The 20,109-nt window shown below is 44.4% G+C and overlaps 1 protein-coding gene across 3 annotated transcripts in view; it reads left to right on the forward strand.

Moving 5' to 3' along the window:
* Positions 1-13,453: 13,453 nt before the first annotated feature.
* The window catches only part of GLI3 (GLI family zinc finger 3), a 213,880-nt gene continuing 207,224 nt past the window's right edge, over positions 13,454-20,109 (forward strand). For 2 of the 3 annotated variants that reach the window (XM_054191550.1, XM_054191552.1), the window contains exon 1: positions 13,454-13,647. The gene's annotated coding sequence lies outside the window, so the exon portion shown is untranslated. Of the gene's footprint in view, positions 14,254-20,109 lie in introns of all 3 variants that reach the window. The other variant, XM_054191551.1, reaches the window with a different exon arrangement.

Here is a 20,109-nt window from a genome sequence, read left to right on the forward strand (position 1 = left end):
GAAAGGTGGACCATGTCCAGCCTGACACTGTTTGAAAAGCTTTTCCCTACCCCCATCTTTAAAGAGCATGAGGAGGCTGACACTTTCGAAGCAATCCTTGTCTCGGCGGTCAGTATGGTGGGGAAGGATAACGTTGTTTCAGAGAAACACATATTTATTTTATTTTTCTTGGCAGCCCATTGGTTGTCCTCAGGGTTGCTTTGGTGGCATTTTTTTCTTTTCTTTTAGTTAAGAGAAACAAATTGTGAAATCTTCAGCTTTTTGAAAGGTGAGACTAAGTAAGATTGGCATTGAAACAGAATAAATGGTATAAGCTTTGGCTTCATGAGTATTGTGTCTAACGGAGTGATACCCTGGACTCAGTTGTACACTGAAGAAATAACTCCAGAAGTAACAAAGATTGAGATTTTGTTGTATGAATCCCATAATTCTACATCCTTTATCAGGAAAACATTGCTGTTTAATATATTTTATTCAGCATGAGAAAAATCACTATCGGTCTGTTGTATGAGCCAGAACATGTTCAGGCACCTTTGATTATCTGGAAAAAAAAAAAAAGGAAAAAAAAGAAGAAGAGGCATTATCCCTTATAGAAAGGGTGGGGCTTCTCAGCTCATGGAATGGAGTCCGAGTAGAAGGAGCTTCGCTACTTACCTGGGAATAAGTGCAAAGGAACCTGCTGAAGGCAGAGCAGTCCACACGTGTGCCCTTGAGCTCACCAAAAGCTTCTCCGTGGGGAGGACCTTGAGGTCCTTTATCTGTCTGACCCTAAACACAAGAGGGTTTCTCCTCCACTTTTGGAGCTGCCAGATCCACTTTAGGGAGTGGGTTGTTTTACGTGTAGATCGGGCAGGTAGTGAGGGCGCGTGGGTTGCTCTGCGTCTTTGGTTTTGCAGATAAAACGCAGCTCTGTGTTTTTGTCTTTACCGATTTGGTTAGAAGGGTTGATTGTCTCCCCTGGCATGCGAGGTTGGGGCATGGAGGAGGGCCAGCTGGCTGAGGTGCCATCCAGATAAGAGCACAGTGCTGTTAATAATGCGGGGAAAACAATCAGGAGTTATGGCAGGGATAATATCTGCCCCTTTGGGAGGGTGTGTACCTGCCACTTATTACTCATGTTCCCTGTTCTGGTTAGCTTTCCATTTCTTGCTGGATAACTGGAATCCAAGACTAATTGAGAAGGACATTTTTCCTCACATTTATCTCTGGTTACCCTTTCTCCAAAGCGGACCTCATTCCTGTGAGTCGTGCCTTTATCACCTACAGGTTCACCACTGCCTCACTCATCCCCACCAAAGCCCCGTCTCAGGCATATTTGGAAGCCGGCTCGAAACACTCGCAGCTGGGCTGCCCTGCTCTGAGCGCACGGTGCTGGCGTTGGCTCTCATTTGTAAAGCCCCACAATGTCCTGAAGCTGGCCTACCTGCAAGGATGGCTCTTATCTGTCAAATGGCTGCTCTCAAGCATTATTGCTGCTGATGTTCCCTCCTCCTAAGAGAGGGAGCCTCCAGCAGAGCTGCTTCCAGCCCCGAGGTGCTCATGTTTTCTGCCTGCAGGCCACATTGCAAAGTCCACCTCTTTACACGCTTGGGAAGAGGCAAGGAGTCCTTGTCCTTCTCTGCAGAATAGGCTCCTGTTTTGTTTTTTTGCTATCTGGGGTGTGGAAAGAGTTGCTGCTGATTTGGCTCTGTGTTTCAGTCTGGGCTGTTCAAAACTCAGGGTCTGGAGAAGCTACAGCCTCATTTTGTTACCACAAGTCTCGACAGATTTTTCAAAAGATAACAGACCAACTACAGGACCAGTTTTTGAAGTTTTTATTCGGCTTTTCTTACTGCAGGCAGGTTTCTCACTGATGTCTCCCAGACTCAGGCAGTAAAAAAACCGAGAGGCAACTGGGTAAGGACTGCAGAATATAGCCCACTGACCTTAGCCCAGGCAGAAGGAGCAGAGCACACCAATCAGTCTCAGGTTGATACCTGGGCTTATAAAAAGCTTACCAGAATAGTATGTATAAATGTATAATGCATCTGTGACTCTGAAGCCAGCACATTTTCTCCCTGCTCCATGGAAATTGCCTGGGTATAAAGATGTGCTGCTCTTTGTGTGGTATATAAAGAATATCAATACCAAAAGAATTTATGTATGATCCAAGAATTTTTTAATAAAGTGTGTGTTCTCTGGCCATTGCTTCTGTTCTTTATGAATAGATATAAGGAGTGATACAATTTCATCTGAGATCGTACACCAAAGGTAGATTGCTAGCTGCCTGTAACCTCTTTGAGTAGGTTGGGCTCTGGAAGAAGCAGCTTTTAATGGTTTGATATAGTGAGTGATATTAGACGGCTCATATATTAGGGCTCGGCACATCCTCTTACACAACCCAACACGGCAGAACAAATTAATCACACTTTGGCCTGCTAAATGGGATTTGGGGGACATAAATATAAATTAAGCTTTCCCTTACTCCACTTCAGAACGATTTTTCCTCCATATTGCTCATGAGTCCAACCTTTTCCAAGCTCACCAGAGCTCAGTAAACCCTCTTCATTGTCTTACTGCACACAGACTGTGGAGGTCTACCTTGACGGGTGGAGGTTTTCTGTTTGTTTTTACCCTGTATGGAGATGGCAGGTAGAAGCTCGCAGCTTTGCGGTTGGAACAGAAGACGGTAAAGATTGTTTCTCAGCATTGCCTTACCCCAGTTTCCTATACAAACAAGGTTCACTCTGGTAGGCTCCGGTGTGTCTAAGGAATGATGTTATTATTGTGGTTATCACCTCGAAGCATTAGGCATGTTTTTTAGCTACGGTAAGCTGAAGAATCTCATCTTCTTTGGGATTCTTTGGGAAGCCAGTATAGAGGACAAAGGACAGGCTTGATTTGCTTGCAGTAGTCTATGCTGTTGAGGAGGCTTCATGAGCGAGGGTTTTTTTATGTTATTGTAGCAAAAATATTGTATGGGGCACTTTTATCAAGCGAAGGTGAAGAGGGCAAACACAGAAGTCAGAGGTGAGGTCACTGGCTGCCAGGAAGGAACCACAGATGGAAGAAAGCACGCTCAGGGAGCTGGAAGGTCAGAGCCCAGGTGGGATTTGTCTCGCCAGGCAGCGCTGGGGCAGCCACATGCCTCTGCCTAACCTCCTCCCATAACTTCCTTGCAGCCGGCAAGATTAATCGGACCTGGATTTCCAGAGACTGATTCATCTACCCTGTCTTAGTCACCTGTTTTAGGAGGGGTCAGTCGCAACGCAAGGACTGTCAAGGATGTCCAGATGAGAAGTTCAAACTGGAGGATGAGCTTTTAGCCCATTAAAGTGCAGGTGATGTGATGTCTGCTCACAAGTGTGAGGAAGAAGCTCTTGTGAAGAGTGGACTGCACTGACCAAATGCTTTTATATACGTTTAGGTGAAGGAGACAGTATCACGGCTGCAAGTTCTCCATAAAGTTTCCGTCTGCTCACCAGTATCGTTTCTGTCTTGTTCCTTTACTTTCCTGTTTTCCATCCATTAGCTGATCTTATCTGGGTCCAGGCCACAGTATGAGTAGTCATGAAGTTGTACATGGTGAAGGATGAGTAGAGCTCTCTGTCATCTTTTGATCATGTTACTGTCTTCTGTTTATGAATACCCGTCATTTTATCTACTTAGGGAAGTAGAAAGTACCTTCCCTCGATTCCTGACAGCCTTGTGTAATTCCCTTGTGCAGTGTCCTCAGATTTCCAATTTGTAGCTCGGGTATCCCGCTATATCATGTGGGGTCTTGTGAGAACTTATTTCTCTTCAAACTCCAGATCCCCAAACCATGAGAGCATCAGCTGTTGTTCTGCTTTAACTCTGTCTTCCCTGCCTTCGCAGTTGCAAAGCAAAACTTGCAAGTCTAGTGCAGTTTCAGTTTTTATAGCATACTCCTCACTAACTGAATAACCAGGAGGAACTGAGGAGATTTCAGTAGCGTTTCACTTGTATTTTCATCGTCTTTTTTAAGCACATCTCATGACGTAGGAGAGCCGAATTCACTGGTTTTGAACACTTTGCTGTCTCTGTTGTGATTGTGTACTGTGCATTATTCACACAATATATTCAGAAAGCTATATAAAAATGAAAGTGGTCTGGATCCTGTTTGTGCTCCTATTAGCTAATGTTTTGAAAGGTCGGAAGTATCTGATTTCCAAATCTAGTTTAACAGTTCAACAAACTAAACAAAACAAAAAAAAAAGGCAGCATGAAATTAGAAGATAGAATAATAAATCAAGGAAAAGAGAAAGGACTCATCCATCTTCACCATGCCTAGGCTTTTGGAAAGGGAAAAGTTGAAAAGTTGCAATGAACATAGGATAGATGCACATTTATGGTGGTATTTGGCATTTTTCCTTTGGATGGTGCTTCACCCTAAATGCATGTAAAATGAATACCTGGAATGGTTCTCTGTGGCTTAGGATTTTTTTCTAGTTTGTTTGTCTTATTTTTAATAGCTTATTTTTTCACTTCGAGATATTCTGCAAGCTTGCTTTTTCTCTGTAGCTATTTGTGCTGGTTACTTGAACTGATGACGATCATCATAAAACCATGGTTGGTCTCCATTGTAAAATGTTCTAGTGCCTTTGATGGAGCACTGGTCTTACTGTGCTGGGTAAACGTACAGATCGTGAAGTGGTATTTCCTGCGTAAAAACTCTTGTGATTTTTTTCCAAACTTGTGTTTTGTTTTGTCTTACTGGCTCAAAAGGCAGGACTATATATTATAGCACCTCTCACATTGTTTTCCTTGTCTGGTGTTTTCTTCGTTGGCCAATTGCTGGGCTGTGTCAGTACCAAAAACAAGTTAGCACCAGCCTGCAATGTTTATTCAAGTAAAATTTCACAGACTTTTTGTTTGCTTGAGCGCTGCAGGACTGAAACCTTTTAGGTTCAAGCAAAATAATATACAGCTCTTCCAAATTGTTAAGTGTTTTTTAGATATTCCTGCCAACTGTTGACAAATTTGAGACACGTTGACAAAGTATCATTATTTCATGAGGAAAATGCTCTTCCATTCCTTATTTTCCAAATAGCTGCCTTAGGGTGAAATCCTGCAAACATACAAAAAATTACCATCTACTTTAAGTGGGGGGGTAAAGCCAGTAAATTCAACCGTTTTGTCCCTTATGCCCATCAAAGCCTATGGCAAAAATTCCACTGACTTCAGTGAAACCCAGGAGCCTTGATATTGAATTGGGAGGCAAGATTTGTATTTGACACGACTGGTAAAAATAATTGCCGAGTCAAAATGTGACATCTGCTTTCACTTAAGACTTGCAGGTCCCTGGATGCCCCCGCTTGCTGAAGGACATTGAAAAGAGCCAGAAAGTTCAGTTGCTGTTAGCTACCACCTGGAATTGTGTTTGACTTCAGACTGCTAGCGGTGGGGATTACAACCAGACCAGTGCTGGGGATGGCTGGTTTTGTACCAGACTCCTCTCCAAAATTCCACTTTGAGTAACTAACTAGGTGTAATTTTGAGAAATATCTGCTTAGTATTTCAGTCCAGGACCTCAAATCTGGATGGAGGGAGCCCAACTTTACTGTATTTTATCTTTCTCAGCTTTGCAACTGAGAAATTTGAAAAGTAGTACCAAAGAACTAAATACGAGGATATTTTCAAAAAAAACGGGGCATATTGCAGGATTAGTTGTGATCCTGGGATCCCATGTTTGGTTGGCTTGTTTTGCTAACAGTACATAGGCAAGGGTGTAGCAGCAAGGGCATATCAATGTATATATTTTTTTTTTGTTTCTGAAGTACCAGGTCTTTGCTTCCCTTTGATATCACTGCATGAACTCAGGCTGCAGATTTCTTCTTGTCTCCCAATGAGGTGTTACCCAAACCTCCAGTCTGGGAAGGGTGTAATTCAGGTTACCCCCTTGTGAAACAGTGCAGTTCCTCCCAGGCTCTTGTGAATGTTCTTCATTCCACAAGAGGAAAAGAGAGGACTCAAGTAGCCTGACATAACTGACACGCAAAGAAAAATAACTACAGGGAAAATGAAAGGCTAGAAAAGCACTTTTGTATATGTGTGTCTATGTGTATGTATACACGGGACTTGTCCTCTGTCATTGACGAGAGCTGTGCATGCTGCTGGGTCACATACCAGCAATAACTTGATCTGCCATGAGTACCTGACCACCCTTTCACCAGATACAGAGCTTGTGCTGGTTTTATGCGGGCTGCGGGGGAATGGAAAATCTCTCATCTGGTATAAATCCTGATTGTTCAAGCTTGTTAGTATTTTTTGATGTGCTTGCTTTCTACCAAGAGAATAGCTTTATATTGAAGTGGTGTAGCATTTTTGATCGAATACTAGAAGCTAGGAAGCTAGATTTACTGTGCTTCTGAACCACAGCCTGATACAGGGCATGATGCCAGGGCAAGGGTGGGAGCGAAGTCACCGACAGCCCTTCCAAAGTATTATCTGGTGCAGTATATGCATTTCATTTGATCCATTTGGTGGGTGCACAGCTCAGTGTCCCATTCACAATGGGACTAAGCCGGCAACTAGTACAGACAGATAGATGTGAGACCAAGAAACTGAGAGAGGCAGATACAGATATATCACGTGAGGTCTTGGTGGATGAGAAATTAATGCTTTAGATTCACTAATCCCAGATGTCTCCTGTCTAGATATCATCAAATATGTTGCACTGTGTCTTTCTGTAAGGACAAATGTCCACCAGGGATAGATTAATGGCAGTAAACTGGCTAGATTCCTGACTAGATTGGAGTTTGCACCCAGGTGGCCAAGAGGATAAACTAGCAGTTCTCAAGGGCTCCTTAATGCCCACGGAACGCTATTTGATTTACAAATGTTATTGCTGCACTTTACCCAGGACAACTTTAACTGGGGATGCTCTGCTGGTACTGTAGTAGTAGAGTATTAAAGCTTTATGAAAAAGATATTTGCAAATGCTCACTAAGTCTCATTATAGATATGCAAGGCCAAGATGAAATTACTTAGATGCCATTTACCTATTTTTCCTGTTGCCATTAAAAAAAGTAAGCAAATCCCGTGTATGTGCATTTGAACTATGACAGTGGGCATCCACCAGCTATTGAAATAATTATTTAGGAGGCTGACAAAAAGCCTGAAGACTGCAAGCTTTCCATGGTATTTGAGAATGCTTTAACTTTAAAATGTTGGCTAGTAGATTTAAGGCTTAGGAAAAACCTAGTCATTTCCTAGGGGAGTGTCTGAATTTCACCTCAGAATGTGTATTTCCAATTCACTGCATCAACAGCTGAAAAAAAAAAATAGACATTTTGACGGATCCTTTATATATGTGATATTTCCCGCCCATGACTGACACAACTATACTAGGCAACGTTAAAGTAGGATTGGATATGCTAGGAAAAACTGTCTTTTTTTCTGATAAAGATTATTTCATTCAAGGAACTGGTTTAAATTCTGCCAGAAGAGTCTATATAAACTCCATCTCCTGTAGTCGGCCTTGTGACTACACCCTGCAGAATACCGCTAAATCCTTTCACATGTAGTCCGATGGCTCAGTCGGGAAAGAAGCTGAGACAATTCTCTAGAGAGAGCTTGAAAGTATCCCAGATCATTTAAAGGGGATGTTAATGATGATGTATCTAGTTATAACAACCTAAATATCAGCACCGTTAGCAATTTCATTTCTTATTATAGCATGGCAAAAAGGAGATAAACAGATTATTTATGCTTCTGCGTGGAATGTTATGATTTTGGTGCCTTTATTGGATGTAGCCTGTTAGAGAGACTGTGCTTTTCCCCGAACGCTCCCTGCCTGATAATTAACACGTATGGGGTGCTTTTAAATAGCAAACAAAGGAAACTCACTCTGCTTGGTATGTTTATGGTCATATACCAAAATATCTTACACAAAACAGAAACAGCTCAAATTTCTTGGAAGAAGAAAACCTTCTTATGGAAAACTGTTCATAAATATGAAGAGTTTTAATGCAACCATACATCTGAAGTCAGAGAGGGTAAAAGTATCTTGAACAAAAGTTTATATTTAAGAGCTGGAGACCTCAGGCTTTCTATGTAGCCAGCCCAAAAGTACCGAAATTTCTGCAGAAACTAGTGGTATTTTTGTCCATGTGCAAAACCCAGCTCCGTGCCGTAGTTTTCCTTCAGCAATCACAGCAGAGTTAAAAAAAAGTAAAAATTGCAAAACCAAAAAATCCTTACATATTTAAGATGGAAGGGCATAAAAAAAAATAAAAATCACTGGGCCTTGACCCATTTGATTTTATTGTACAGCATTCAAAAAACCTAGTGATGAATACGGTATAAATAGCTAGCTTGATTAGTTAGATTAGACATTCAAAGAAAGAGGATAGTGGATAAGAGATGATCTGCCAGGGTAGAAAGATAATCCTGATCACTAGGGATCAGTCCTTCTTCCACTGAAATCTAGCAAGATCCCCAATGTTAGTAGAAGAAGTAGAAAGACACAGAGGTTCCTTGCTAAGGACCGCTGGAAGGAATGATGGATGTCAAAGTCTGTGAAGGGCTACAGTGAGCATCCTTAGAAAACCCAGACTCTTGAATGAAGGTTGTTATTTTGAAAAATCTGGATATTTGCTGACAATTTTCCATTTTTTTCAATGGCACTAATAACAATCAAAGATCCAAATACTGAAAGAATCTAAAGCAGAACAAAAAATCTCTGTGAGGCTGGAAATTGAAATGTCTCAGAAAAAGAAACTCTGAAAGGGAAATTGATAGTGAAATTCATAAGACCGGTTTAACCGTATAAGATAAACGAAATACAAAGAATTACAAGTAAGTAAATAACAAACTTCCCTGACTAATAGTTCAGGTCTGCAAAATTTATGTAAGTTTAAGTATGTTCCACAGCATGACAATGTTACATTATATTGCCATTAATCTAGAGAAGTAAAAAATTGCAAGCAGACTGCAAGAAAAATCACGATATTGGCTCCAAATATTTTATTAAAGTTCAGCAGTCCATCTTCCAGTCTTCCTCCAGGAATATAGCAGGTACTGTACCGCCTTTCTCACAGAAAAGTAAAAGAAATTTGGCTTCCACTAAAGACCTAAATTAGACTAGTGTGCAGTGGTACATTGGTTTATAATTTCTTTCAAAACTAAGAGATTCCAACTAATTAGTTCTTTCCCTACTCAGGCCCCATCTGCCCATTTGCCTTCCCTACATGAATTCCATGCTAGTACTGCAGTTAAGGTTTTTGCCCTGACCATTATATCCCTCCCAAATTTGGTCACCTCCACACCCCAGTTCTGCATCCCTCCTTAGGCCGTGCACCTTTCCCTGTACCCCCAGTGGCCCCTTTGGTAGATTCTCAGGATTTTGGCATGGTACCACCTCATACCTCTCTTTCTCTTCCACCAGCTACCTCCTGAGACCTCTCTGCTGTACTAGACAGCCATGCAACAAGAGGGTCACATAGATGGGAGCAACATGCACTGCCCAAGTTCCCTAGTGATGGATATTGCATAAATGACCAGAAATCGGTGTGATTGCTCCATATTCCAGTTCTCCACCTGTGCTCCCTGAGCTTGCCCCTGGGAAAGCACAGCAGATGTGCCCATTTCATAGAACTCACCCCAGAAGGTATTTGCCTATTGGCAAAAACATTATTATCTTGATAGCTGTGTCTGCTAGGGGGTGACACCTGGATAACCAGCAACAGCCAGGTGAGTGTCTCGCTGATGAGGGGGGGTCTGTGTGCTGATGCTCCAAATTGTGTGCATGGGATGGGGTGGGAAGCCCAAAGGGTAGCGGGTACCAGGAAAACTGGGGACAGCAATCTCCAGAGGACGAATATTCACTGGGATTGGAGAGAAAGTGGAGAGTGGTGCAACCGGCAGTGGTGAGAAGACCAGCTCTTGGTGTGTCTTAATATCAGTTGTTTTGCATTGCAGGTTATGTCAGCAGAGCGCCTCCTCCTTCTGATTGTGCTTTCCTGGAACAACAGGTGCAGCAAAAAGGGAATATAAGCACACAGCCTGGAGGTCTGTAATTTTCAAGGCATAGGCTGAGAAAACGTGGGGACATAAGGTAGGCTGAAGAAATGCAGGAGTATTGTATGTGATATAACTTGTGGCAGAAATGTCCTGTGGTTGTGGTATCTTCTGTCAGAGAAATGGGTTTTGGCACTGGCCAACAGGTCTTCTGCAAGAACGAACTCCTATTTGCAAGGAAGCATCATAGACAAGTCTCAGAGGTCAGTTTCTCTTAGAGCGGTAATCCAGATGTGGAAAAACAATTACATTTTATTAATATATAGTTTTTGTCTTCCTATTGCGTCTTTCAAGTGTGATTCCTCTGAAGCAGACATGAAAGATGTTAAGAAAGGCACCTCCCTAAACAGAGCTGCCCATTTTCATTTTGTTGAGCTGAAGGGTCTCGGATGCTCTAAGCTTCTGTTATGTGCTTCATTGTTAAGGTGTTGAAACATTTACAGTACGTTTCAAATGGCAAATGTCACCCACTCTCCATCAGTTTTTATTTTCTGCTTGGCCTGACCATTCAGACAGGCACAGGCAGAACCCTTGGTTGTTGTTTCTGTGTTTACCTTCTCTCAAGACTTTCACTGCTCAGAAATGCGTCAGGAGTCTTTTTTTTTATTATTTATTTTTCATAAGCAGAGCTCAAAGCATTCTACCTGCTCTTTAGTTTTTAAAATGTCTTGTCTGTCTTAATTTTGATGCGAGTTGAGCGTAGTGAAATGTTTGGGGTTTTTTATCTTAAATCAGAAATGTGTGCCTTGTACAGAGCTGGTGTGAATCAGAATTTTTTTAAAAAAAAAAGAAAGATGGATGAAATATAGTTTTATGACGTGACAAGATGTCCAAACTCTCAGGAAACAGGAATTTCTTTTTTCAAAAGTCTAAGGTGAATACTGATTTAAAGGGCCACCCTCAACTTAAAATCATGCCCCTGTTTGAACATCTTTTCTACTTATTAAAAGTAGATCACCGATACTGAATTATAAATGGTTAGACAAACAGGATTTTCCACATTAATTTGTTTCTTTTGTGAAGTAACACTTTGTATGTTTGTTAATTTCCCCTGTTACTTTTAAGGGCTTTCATTATGCAAAGAGGGAAAAAAAAGTTCAAGAAATAAATTGATTGCAAAAATACAAAGGAATAGGCAATAGGCAAAAAAAGTGAGCAGAGAGCTATGGGCTGAAGGAATCATATAGCTCTTAAATGGATGTCTAAAGGGACCAGAGGTTCTATACACCAGCATCCCCCCCCGGTATATATACCTGTATCTGAAATAAAACAGATGCAGAACCGTATCACTATTACTGCAACATCATGAAACAGCTAACCTTTTCGCACGAAAATGGCACTGGAAAAGGAAGTCATGTAAGATGAAAAAAGGTGGAAGAATATCAGCTCTTGGTATCTGTATTCAGATGCTGTTGTTGCGCATTCCTCCTCCCCGCGTAGCGCTATGCCTGTCACCAGTATCGGTTGGGCAACCAAGGGCAGCTCATTCTGAGCAGATTTGCCCGTTGGTACGCGGTGAAATCACTGGCCGGGGAGTCACGGCACCAGGCTCACAGATTGCCGTCCTTTGCACTGCATCCCAGTGCTTGCCTTTAACTCCCCAAAGTGCGCGGGAGTCGGGCGTTGGGAATACGCCAGCCTGGGCGTGCGTGGCAGGTTGGATGATGTGCACCTCTCCCTCACCGTGAAAGCATCTGACTACTGTGTCTGTCCTGAAAGTCAGGGTGTACCAGGCCGGTGGTGGAAAACGGGCATACAAAATGAGCCTGGGATTGCCAGTGCGATTGGTCTGACCGTGCCTGGGACATCCACAAATTATAGGCATCTCTCCAAAGCTACCTCTTTGCAGACAAGAGAAGATTTCCAGGTGAAAAAAACCCAACAGTGAGTCTGAGGAAATTTGGGTTGAAGAGGGCTTTGGGTCAGGTAAGATTGCCTTCTTTTAGTTTCTAAAAAAAATCATGAACCAAGTCGTCCCAAACCACAAGTACCTGCAGCTTTGTTTTGTAATGAAATAAACATTTTCAATGGCGAGACTAAGGGAAGCTTTATGAAATACACAGCATCAAAGGCCAGTCTTTCATTTCCATCAGCAAACATGCCTTTCTTCCAGAACCACTGATTTTTGTGGGACTTCTCAAATGCTTAGGGTAGCTCGAGCTTAGGTACCTTGCTAAATCATCTACATCGGTAACAAATCTTTACTTGGCTCTGTTGCAAGCCAGGTTATGAACAAAGGTGCATATGAAGTATTTGACATTGTGATGGCAACAACTTAAATACATATACTTTTCCCAAGAGCCAGCCCCACCTTTTGACTTGATGGAAAATGCTTTTGATAACGTTCATTTATGTTTTCTCAGACTTTTTTCATATCGGGGGAGCAATCTGTGGGAGTAGAAAAAGGCAAGGTGTCTTGTCGGGACGTATAATTTCCTGAAGGATGGACATATTGGAACAAACAAGTTTTGGCAACCTAGTTCCTGTGATTTCTGGACCGCGGCGTGCATTGCTGTGGGAAACCTGCTCACACGGAGCCCGGGGGGGCGGATGGGGATGAGGGGCAGGGCTGGAGGCAGCCAGGAGCCCCGTTTTGCAGGGTGAAGGCCAGAGGAATCCAGCTGGGCGCTGGGGGGGCTGGCAGGCAGGCTGGGACAGCAGGAGCAGGCGAAGGCACCACCATCACCCTTCCCCTCGCCCAAGCGCTTGCATTTTTTCCCCGAAAGAGCTATTTTTCAGTGTCACATGGCTTAGGCGAAACTTTCCTTGAAGTCCGTCAGTCAAATCAGCCTGCGGCGCCAGAGCAAACGTGAACCCAGAAGCCGCGCAGCACACACAGAAAACCCACCCGGAGGGCACGTTTTCTCCCCAAAAGCCCTGATTTTTTGGGGGGGTGCGTGGGGAAGGCCCCGACCCCTCAGGGCGGGAGAAAGGGGGGGGTCCAACGCGCCGGGGAACGGGGCTGCGGATGCAGGCTGAGCTGAAGGATGGAGCGGGAGAGGAGGAGGAGAGGGAGGAAGCGCGACCCGAGGCGGAGGGGGGCCGCTCCTGCGGTGGGGGGGGGGGGGAGCCGCCGTCCCCCAGCGTTGCCTCCCGGCTGTGGGCGGGGTGTCGCCGCCTTCGGGCCGCCGCCAGGGCGGGCCGGGCCGGGCCGGGGGGATGGCGGGGGAGGAGGAGGAGGAGGAGGAAGGGGGGAGCGGGGGTGTCATGCCGAGAGCGCGCGTCGTAGCCCGCCAGGCCGCGGCCCGACCCGCACCCCGGGGCGCAGCCCTCCGCCGCTCCCCCAGGCAGGCGGCCCCGCTTCCCGCCGGGGCCCGGGGCATCCGCGCCCCGGGGCAGCAGCCAGCCGCGTCCCGAACGGGCCCGAGGGAAGGGGGGAAGGAGAGCGGAGCCCCCTCCGCCGCTCACAAGGAAGGGGAGAGGGGGGGGGGGAAGTTTAGCGGAGGGTGTTTGAATTAGGACTTATCCCTAAAGAGCCTTTCCCCTGCTCTGATCCAGAGGGCAGCGCTGGGCAGAGGGGGCGGCGGCGAGGAGCCCTACAACATCTGTAAAAACTTGGAGGAGGCGGCGGCGGAGAGGAGTGTGCGAGAGGGAGGAAAGCAGCAGAAGGGACAACTTTTCCGACACGTGAGTATCTCGGCGCGATGTGTTTATTCCCCTCCTTCGGTGCCTGCGCCGAGCCTACACAATGCCGGGCGGCGGCGGCGGGGCTAGGGGGGACAGGCGGGACGGGACGGGACGGAGGGGTTCCCCCCGCCTTTCCCTCCGAAAAGCGTTTGATACCAGGCGGTGGATTTGGTTGTTTTGTGGTTTGTTTTTCTTTTCTTTTTCCTCTACCCTCTTCTTCTTTTTCTGCTCCCCCCCCCCCCCGCTCTTTTTGTTGAACCAAATCAGAAATGTCAGTCAGTGCGAGTGAGTCAGAAGGGATCAGATTACAAGATCACTGAAACTGATGTCGGATCCACACACGCACACACACACACGCAGAGGCGCGGGCTGCTCCCCGCGGGAGGCGAGCAGGGATAAAACAACCACCAACAACACTCGCCGGCCCTCCTCTGCCGCCCCTGTCCCGTGTGTGTGTCCCCCTCCACCACTACCGCCACCAACCCCCCGGGAGAATGCCCGCCGTCCGCGGCGGGGGCCGGCCCCGCTAGCCCCGGCGGGGGCGAGCCGCGGCGGCCCCGGCCCTCGCCCATGGGCAGCGCGGGGGTTCAGCGCCGGCGGCGGCAGGTACGTACCCACTTGGGCGAGAAGTTCTTTTGTTTCCCCCGGACTCTGCTGCGGGGCCACTTTTCTTCTCCTCTCCCAGCCCTCCTTCCCCGCTCCCGGCCCCCTTTCCCGCTTCCCTAACTTGGAGGCGGGGGTGGTGGTGAGGGGGGTGTCTAACCCCTAAAATGGCTGTCAGGGAGCGCGGGAGTTGAGGCTGCGGGGAGAGGCGGAGGGGGGGGTGTGTGGGGGCATTCCCCGCTCCGGGCCGGGCCCGCCCGGTGCTCGGCCGGTCACGTCCCGCGGCGGAGCTGCCGATTTTGCGAGCGGCAGCTGCTCTTTTTTTCTTTTTTTTTTTTTTTTAATTATTATTATTATTTTTTTTGTTTTGTTTATTTCCACCCTCCTCGTCCCCCTCCTTCCCCGAGCAACTCCCGGGCATTTTCACGCCCGTGAGGCGGCGGGAGGCCGGCCGCAAACTTTGTGAGGGGGGAGAAAGGCGCTGTCACATCTGGAGGGGCGCCCGGCGGAGGGGGGGCGAACAACGGCCGGCGGCGGCGCGGGGGGGGGAAACAACGGCCGCCCCAACGGCCGGTCCCGGCCGTTGGGGCGGCCGTTGTTTCCCCCCCTCGCGCCGCCGGCTCCCTGAGGGAAAGGGGGAAAGTTGCGGGGCTGCCTGCGCCTTTTTGTGTCCGTGTGTGTGCGTGGGGCGCCGCTCCTCTCGCCGCCGCCGCCGTTGGCAGCGGGTCAAGTTGGGGAGGCGGGCGGCCGGCGGCGGGCCGGGCCGAGGCGGGAGGAGCGGGACGGCTGTCGGCGGCGGGGAAGGGGTGGGTGGGTGTGTGTGTGTGTGTGTGAGGGAAGGGGGGGGGACGGACGACGCCGCCCCCGGGGGGAACTCCGTCCCCGCATAGGCGCAAGTTGGAAGAGGGTCCGAGGAGAGCCGGATCCTCGGCGGTTTTTTAATTAGCCCGTAAAGTCGGGGTGTTGACACACAACTCCTTGCGGCGGCTCCGGACGGGCTGGCCGGCGCTCAGCCGCCACTGCTCGCTCCCAAATCCTCGCACCACGTGAAGAGAAAAGGTAAAAGGAAATCCCCCCCTTCTCCCCCCTCCTCCCCACTTCCCACCTCACCCCCCAAATTTTCTTTTTTAACCCTCTGGTGCGTAGTTTTGATCCGGTCCTGTGGGTACGGTGTGCGTGGCCTTCTGCCAGTTCGTATGTAGATATATTTATGTAAAACATTTTCTCTCAGCTCCTTGCCAGCTGTTCCACATTTTCCAGCTGCCACTTCAGTTTGAAATGATGGACTGTACGGATCTCAAAGAGCCTTTTAGTCAAAGGTAGGGATAGCTGTCCGCTTGATATACAGTGTCACGTTTTTAGAGGGTACTTCACTAAAGGAGTATTAGGTAGCAACCCACAGCCATCGCAACCTCATCGCCGTGTCACCACCGCTACTTCCCGCTTGATTTTCAAGGCTCAATAAACGTGATTTTTTAAGCTTCAGCGTGCAGACTTCATTTCTTTTGTGTGTGCTACGGAAAAACTTGGAAGCGAAATTTTTCAGAGGCCTTGAGATCTGTGGCTGATTAAATCAACATAAACATTTTTAAGAAGGCATGGCTGCCTCTCTTTCTGTGCGTGATGTAGGTATCTGTTTTGAAACCATTTAAGTCGGCAGAATACTGAGAAATCACTAAGTTTCTCTGTGCTACAAAATTGTTTTTGATGTGTTCAGTGAGATTATGGATTGAAATCTGCAAGAACTGGCCTTAAGTAGTTTGAATATTTGTGCAATTGCATTGTAATTTGGAAAGGTGCCTCACTGATTGATTCCTATAATTATTTCATTTAGGTCCTTTATTAAAAATTAATAATGATCTGACAGTTTCTTAATTACATATGTCATGATTATTTTGAAGGAAGACAAATGCAGTGTTTTAAAAGTAAAGTAACCTTAAAATGTAAAAATTGCCGTGTTCACACCATGCATTACAGTTGAGGAAATACATATTAAAAGTAATGGTGAATGAGTTTAACAGTGTAAACTGTAGGCAGCCTCCTGAGAGTTTGTTTATATAATGAAGGTTTGGGTTTAACTAGCTAGTATGTAAATACTTACAGTTTGGTGTATAGCCCAATTCTAAAAACATAAATAATAGTAACTATGAGAGAAGGCTATTTTAAGGAGGGAGATTATTTCTTTAAAAGCAGGATTATGGGATTGTGAATGAGTAAGAAAAGGACACCCTCAGTGCACATATATATTCTTCTAAGCAGAAGTGGAAGTAAAACTATGTATTGAGGTGCGTAAATGAATGCACTCTTGCATTCCGATAACTGCACATGGTTTTCAGTAGGACATGCTGTTTTCCAAAGCATTTCTGCAGAAGTTCTACAAAACAAAGACATCACCTGCATTTTCCTGCTTAAGTGGAGTAATGTTTTTGGCTTGAGAAGACGTGCAGTGGCCAAGGCAGCGTTTACTACTATAAGAAATCTTCAGTTGTGAAAGATGTTGTGCATTTTCAAACACAAAACCATTTTGTAACTAAGAAATTAAAGTATTGATGGTTATAAATAATTTCTTTTTATTTTGGAATCGGTGTTAGAGAAATACTCAGGTTCTGAGATACCATTCTGATATGTTCATCTTGCAGATTACTTAATTTTTTAACAAGATAAATGCGTGCATATGATACTCTTAAAAGTTTCAGTTACACTTCCTGCCTCGTTTTTGGGAAAGCTATTGCGTTACCTGCACTCTGTAGCTTGTTTGAATTTCATCCTGTGCATTCAAGGAAGGAGTGGCATATTTTTGTGTTGCAGAGTGTTAGTGAAAAGATAGTCATCTTTGCCTGATAAATAAGGAATCTGATGGTTATTAAAGCAGGATTTATTTGGAGTTACGGAAGGAAGCAGTTTAATGATCAGTGTTGCATGCACTCAACTATATGGAGACAGTAATGTACAAAGAAAAAGCAGACTTGAAGGAAAAGTGAATCAATGAGTCATGAAATCCTCAGGAAAACCTTAGTAATGGAATGTTAATGCTTTTAGGCTATAGTAGATTATCGTAAAAGTCAGACTTTTCTTCTTCATGCAATTGTTGTAAATCCCTAGCTAAAGAATACTTTGAAGGCGGCTTTAGTTTTTCTGGCACTCATATTCTGTAGTCATTGTGATTGTTTTGGAAGATTCAAGAAATTTTCTGCCAACTTGCAGTTAGGCAATTAAAATGCTAAAATGGCTACAGAGGAATCTTTTTATTCAACAAAAGGTTCAACTGTAATAATGATTTCAAGTTGTCTTTTAACCATAGGTTTTATAGACGTCCTCCCTTTAGACTTTGTCATTTTTATAAGGGAATTGATTTGTTATACTTTAAAATCAAATAAAATGAGACAGAATAAACAAAAATAGGGCATGGGTGCTGCTGCAAACTTTTCAAGTTCTTTCAGTGCATTTTTCATCTTTACTTTTATTTGATAGGTCTGTGAAATAGAGCTGTAGACTGGCAAAGACTTTAAATGAAATTTCACACTTTGATGATTTTTTTTTAACTTTGATATATTGACAGCAAAAGGAGCTGCAAAGCTTTTATATAACTTGAGCAGTAATGCCAAGCAGCAGTCAAACGTCTCTATGCATTTGTGTTTAACTGCAGAAGAAAAACATGTCCATGGGCAGTAGAGGGTTCTTATCAACTCCCTAATCCCAGATCCCAGCAAACCTTGAGGGCATGCCTCAGATCTTGCTGAAATCATTGTAGACTCTCACAGTTTGCAGATTAAATATGCTATGTGTTCCTGGCTCCAACAACAGTTTTATGAGCTCACTAAGCTTCCTGTTTTAAGATCCTTTTCTGAAGTTTTTAGGAGCTGCTAAAGGCGATGCTGTCTATGGCAAGTGGTACTTGTTAATTTAGAGACACTTTAGATATTTCATTCTGTCTGTAAAAATAGCCAAAATGGCTATTTTCAAATTGGGAGTCGAGTTGCACTGAAAAAAGAACCCCTTTAAAAGACAGATTCTGTTGTTTTAATGTGTTTGTCAGTACACAAGGTTACAAAGTTTATACGAGGCTTGATTTGTTTTATGGGGGCTCGACTTTGACTGGGCCCTTTAAAACGAGACTTTTTCAGTTGTAATTCTAAGCACAATGCAGCTTTTAGTACATAATTTCTGAGCCTCTTTTAACCAATTGTATTTGTAGCAGCTCATTAAACATACCTTTGAAGTTCTCATTCTCCTTTAAGTGTCAAAGAAGGGAAAATGTATTCTGCCAAGAGTGAATTTCAGTGAATCAGGTAGTTAACCCTGGGATTTGTTGACCCTTCTGAACGAATGGTGTCGCACCTCAAATTCTGGGTCCCGGTCTTCTTTTCTAGCTGCCAAATAGTTAACTCTTATGTTTTATTCGCTGTGATCATGTTTATGCATTTGGTATAATAGTTTTAATTAAAAAGGAAAATACTTATTGTCCAACAACATGTGTCACATTATTCCCGAGAGAACTTGAGCCAATTTTGTGCTTAAAGGTTATTCAATGAATGAAATTTTGAAAGCCCATTTGTCAAGGTACTGCACGGGTTTCTGTTAGTTTTCAACCCCCAAATTCATTGTCTGCATGGCCCAGTCATTAGTCATCAGTGTATTAGCGCTGCCTTCAGGCAATGCTGCCCAGCACTTCTTCACACCATTATGGCTCTAAAAGTGTACTCTGCCGACTTGTAGAATTACTGCTCTGATTTCCGCTTGGCTGGCTTTGAGGTAAGTCCCCTCCCTACCTTCCAGCTCACTCTAATCCCTGCTTTCTTTTAAGGCCGCTTTCTGCAGAGATTTAGGGGAAAACTTTCTTAAAGATTGCGCTGGCATCATACTGTGGTTTTGTTGTGGTATTCGCTGTACATATAAATGGTACCTGCTTTACCTTGAAAGTGTATTAAGTTGGCTGCTGATCTGAAGAGTTGGTTTCTCTCTTAAGAACAAAACAAGAAACAAGGCAATACATCGATCTTAAAAATGCCTGCAAGATTATTTAGATTGCAACAAGGGGTGAACTAATTGGGATAGAACGTATTTGTCTTTAAATAGTTGCTGGGTGTCAGAACTGATAATATCAGAATCCTCCTGATTGAATCATTTTCTTAGCTGAAGTTTCCACTCTGATGTCAGTTATTTTTTGCGCTGATTACCAAGGCAATCCTTTTTTTCTTTTTTTTTTTTTTTAAATCGTGCTCAAAATACTGTTTTATTTTTTTGATATCTGATATTTAGGTCAGGCTAAAGGATCCAACTAATCTTTTGGTGGTTTAGAGCTGAACCTCCCCCAAATATGTTTGCTACTTCATATGATGCTGTTGTCTTTACATACAAATCTGTTAATGTCAAGAAAATCAGCTACCTGTAAAGAATACTTCATCCAGCTGCTGAGAGAATGAAGCCTTCATTAAATAAGATGTATGAATACCTGAAACTGAATAGTTAGAAACACAGATCAAGTTAGTGTCACTTCAGTACAACATCTGCTGTTCTGAATGGTGTGTATTAAAATGAAATCTTAGCACTACCTATTCTTAACTAACAGGACATGCGGTTTGGTGTGGTTTTGCTTGGCTCTTCAATTCACTGTGGATGTTTTATTCTGGGAAAATAAGACAGCTGCATAATTCTATGATTACACTATTTGAACAGGGATAGTGGATTGTGAAGTAATCTCTACTGCAGCAGTTCAGAGTTGTCCTGTTGTATTTTGTCAAGTTACAAAAATGTGAAGGAATCACGATGCAGTTTTACTGCTACTATGAGACAGGTGTAAAACCTAAAGTAAGTAAACCGTAAAAGCTGAAGATAAAGTTTTATAAAGTACCTTTCACA

The sequence above is a fragment of the Rissa tridactyla genome, chromosome 2 (genome assembly GCF_028500815.1).
Source record: "Rissa tridactyla isolate bRisTri1 chromosome 2, bRisTri1.patW.cur.20221130, whole genome shotgun sequence".
Taxonomy (NCBI): Eukaryota; Metazoa; Chordata; class Aves; order Charadriiformes; family Laridae; genus Rissa; species Rissa tridactyla.